We start from the raw sequence: 3,922 nt of genomic DNA, 5'->3' as shown, positions 1-3,922 counted from the left end.
CTCCTCCTCCGAACTGCCACTCCACTCCGCTTGCCTCGCTTTTTACAACGCTTCTTTTTATTAAAACCACAGTCCGGTAGCCAGCAAACATCCATCCGCAACAGCGACTTAGGGGGAGGATTAAAAAACCTCCCTTCACCCGAGTTACAGGTGCAGAAATTCACCACTGAGTCATGAAAGTCCAGCAGAGTTTGTCGAACATAAATGAGAGCTGCAGTAACTTGCTGTAGCAGCAAACAAGACAACAGAACGAGGAGACAAACAACAGGTAGCACAAACAGAGAGGGCCAGCTCGCCCTAAAACACACTGGCGCCATCTTCCTTCCCATCTTTCCCATTTACTTCCCATTTTATTTATTTATTCATTTATTCACTCGTTTATTTAATTACATAGCGGTTTTAACAATGGACTTTTTGTCACAAACCAGTTGTTACAGATATCCAGATATAAAAAGTAAATATAAACCTTTTTTTAACATTTCCATATCAAGTGCTGAGAGGCATAAAGATATGTTTTTAATAATAATAATAATAATAATAATAATAACAATAATAATAATAGTAAAGAGTAGAGAAGAGGCGTGTGTTGGAGTTGTTATGGCAGAATAATCCAGTGCACAGTAATAAGGCTGATGAGCTCCGTGTCTGTGGGAAGGACACAAGGCCCCTAATGAAAATAAAGTTGTGTGTTGATGAACTAAATTTACTGTAGACTTTTTAAATAATTCCTCTTCAAAACTCACAAGATCTCTCAATATAATTAAACCAGGAGGCTATTTTGATTCATTATAATAGGGACAGTTTAATTTGGTAGACAATCAAACTCACAGATTCACAGTGATATATTTCTTGTTTTATTTCAGCATCTCAGCATCTTTGCCTTGTGGTCAGCAGGGCACACATCTGCACCGTGTGTACAGAGTCATGTATTACCAGAGATTTCCTTACCAAGGCTCAACAAGTTCATGGTGCCAGGACAGTCTGGGACCACTGTTGTGGAAACGGATCATAATATTTAAAGAAATACAAGCAACTGGGGCAGACTTGCCTCATCACTGAATTCACACAAGAGTTTGTCTTTCAGTTTTTCTTCCATAATTAAGTGAATATTTTAAACTGCTCCTGACACACAACTGATTATTGTAGATGTCGAACATAATTTTCAAACCTGACCAAATAATTTTTTTTTATTGAAATAATTTCAAATTCAGTGAACTGAAAACACTGAAAACTGATCAGTATTTCTTTAATAAAATAATAAATGAGTAAGAAATCTCCAAACACTCCAGCACTGTCAAAACACTGCATCAAGAGTGCTGTTCATTAGGTACCAATCCAGTTCAGAAATTATATATTATATATTCATTTTTATGAATTGTATAATCATATATTTACATGTTCTTCCCATTAAAAAAAAATCCTCATGCTTTATCATATTTGTAAAGTATTTATTTTAATGATTATTTCCTTTGAATAAATGTATCTGTACACTTCATTTATTTATTGATTTATTTACATCATCTACCAATTTGAAATGTCCCTTTTATAATGAATCAAATTTGCCTCCTGGTTTAATTATATTGACAGATCTTGTGAGTTTGAAGAGGAATTACTTAAAAATTCTGCAGTAGAATTAATTCATCTTTATTGTGAACATAGAGTAGTAAATATAAAAACGTTTACCCTGTATACTCATAAATACTGTGACCTGTTGTGTGTTGGTTTTGTTATTTATTTAAATTTCAGTTTGTATACAAGTTGCTTTGGGTGTGTAGGAGCTCGCAGACGCTCGCTTTCGGTGTTATTACCGCTAAGTGTCTAAAAGCCGCGCCCCTGAATTGCACGAGCGGCCTGATTAACCGTAGTTTCAGGAAGAGCGGCTGCTTTAACTGCAGTACATTCAGCATAGTGGAAGATCTCAGGTAGCGAGCAAGCTAATGCACAGTTCAGGAGCTTGGCTAAGCAGCTCTATCTTAGCTTTTAAAAAGAGAAGTTAACAGGCTCATGTGGGGAAAATGGAGAGAGAGAGAGAGAGAGAGAGAGAGGGAGAGAGGTGGAGTGTGTGCTGTTGATGTTGTATATGGGTTTGTATAGCTGATGAAGCTACATGTATGGCGTCATAAGTATCGTGGTCGTAAAAAAAAAAAAAAAGAAATTGTTAGTCCCTGAACACCCACTACGCTTTTTTTTAAATTGCAGTTCAGAATGTATTTATGTCTTTGTCTGTTGTACTTTATTGAAATTCAGTTAAAAAAATGGATATTGAGGTGGACCTGTTGATGTAATTTATATCAACCTTATATCCTGAACTTATATATTTCTGTAAAGCTGCTTTGTGACAATGTCCATTGTTAAAAGTGCTATGCAGATCAAACTGAACTGAATTGAATATAATTTCAGTTTTTGTTTTCTGTTTTAACATATGCAGTTGCAGACTCTTTTCTTTTTCACTTGGTGTATTTAAAAAATGTTTCAGATATACAGAGATTTAAAAGAAGAAAAATAAAACGGTTCTTTACTGTTGGCCCAGTAGGTGCTGTATGTACTGAGTGGTTGCCAGATAGATTTCTGTGCCATATGACGGTGAGCTGCTTGTAGTGCTGCTGGTTCTTCAGGGCTCAATAGGTTATCAGCTGTGGGAACAATGACTTCATGTTGTGGGTCAGTGGGCAGCCCACAATCCTCCCAGTCAAGCTGTTGAAAGTACAGATCCTAAAGAGAACATTTTAAAATGGATTAATCATTTATTTTGCATCAAATCACACATGCTTCTGAAAAATTGGAAGACCTTCAACCCTTTTGAGTTTCTGGTTTATAATTGATTTGACAAGAGACTTTCAATGCAAGTGAAATGTTCTCATATTTCCATTCTGTCAACAAAAACATGCTGTCATAAAGTTATTTAAGATTTGTGTAGTAACCTGTAGTCGGCTTGGAATTACACAAGTGTGCAAATAAGGAGAATCTGAAAGCTTTAAATATAAAATAAGCTCACTGAGTTCATCTCAGAGCACAGCTGTCACACAGCAGAGAGAAATCAAGAACAAATCCACTCTGAAAAAAAAAATACTGTATCATGAGCTTTATGCATGCTCAGATTGTGTATAATACACTGATCCAGAAATTTCCTAAATTTAAGGCGGCACTAAACACAGCAGCACATTAAGACTATACAGTTAATTAAAACACAGCCCTTGCACTAGTAGTAACACTAGATTCCCCTACAGGCTCCAGCCTAATGATGGGGGCTAACAAGTGATAATGTGGCTGTGTAGATGTGGAATTAACATTGTGCCAAAAAAAGGGTTAATTACTGATAAACTGAGAAAGAAACTCACCTGTCTGCTGCTCATTTTTGATGGCCTCTCACAAACGAAACAGAGAGGTGTGCGTTTGTATACATTGGATTTTGTATTTGTTCAAAGATTTGTAGAATGGATTGTGTTTATTTGTGAAATATGATGTAGGCTCATATTTTTTTTATATATTTGTGAAACAGTACATTTATTTGTTACACTTCTGCATTTTCTCTCTAATTGCCCTTTGTATTTGCAAATCGCTTTCCGTTTGTTTGAGAGTCAAGTTTTCCTTTGCAAAGCAGATTGTGTTTGTTTGTGAGGTTTGTTTAGTTTTGGCACAAATTTATCTCCATACATGTCCCCAGCTGTACTCACGCTAATCCCTACTCCCTACAGTGGAGACTCATGTGCCCTAAATAGCGCAATAACAAGTACACTAGAGCAGAGAGATGTTCACTCTGAACAGCTGAGACCATGGTTACGAGAAGATTCCTCATGAACAGTCATAAAGTCCAGCTCAGAGTTCACGAGTCGTGACAACACTGAAGTTTCTCAGTGTGGTGGAACACGTGTTAGTCCTGGTAGTGGTCCATGCTAAGTGTAATTACAGTACAATCCTCAAA

Source organism: Pangasianodon hypophthalmus, chromosome 9 (genome assembly GCF_027358585.1).
Source record: "Pangasianodon hypophthalmus isolate fPanHyp1 chromosome 9, fPanHyp1.pri, whole genome shotgun sequence".
Lineage (NCBI taxonomy): Eukaryota > Metazoa > Chordata > Actinopteri > Siluriformes > Pangasiidae > Pangasianodon > Pangasianodon hypophthalmus.
The sequence above is the reverse complement of the archived record's forward strand: the minus strand, read 5'-3'. Positions refer to the sequence as shown.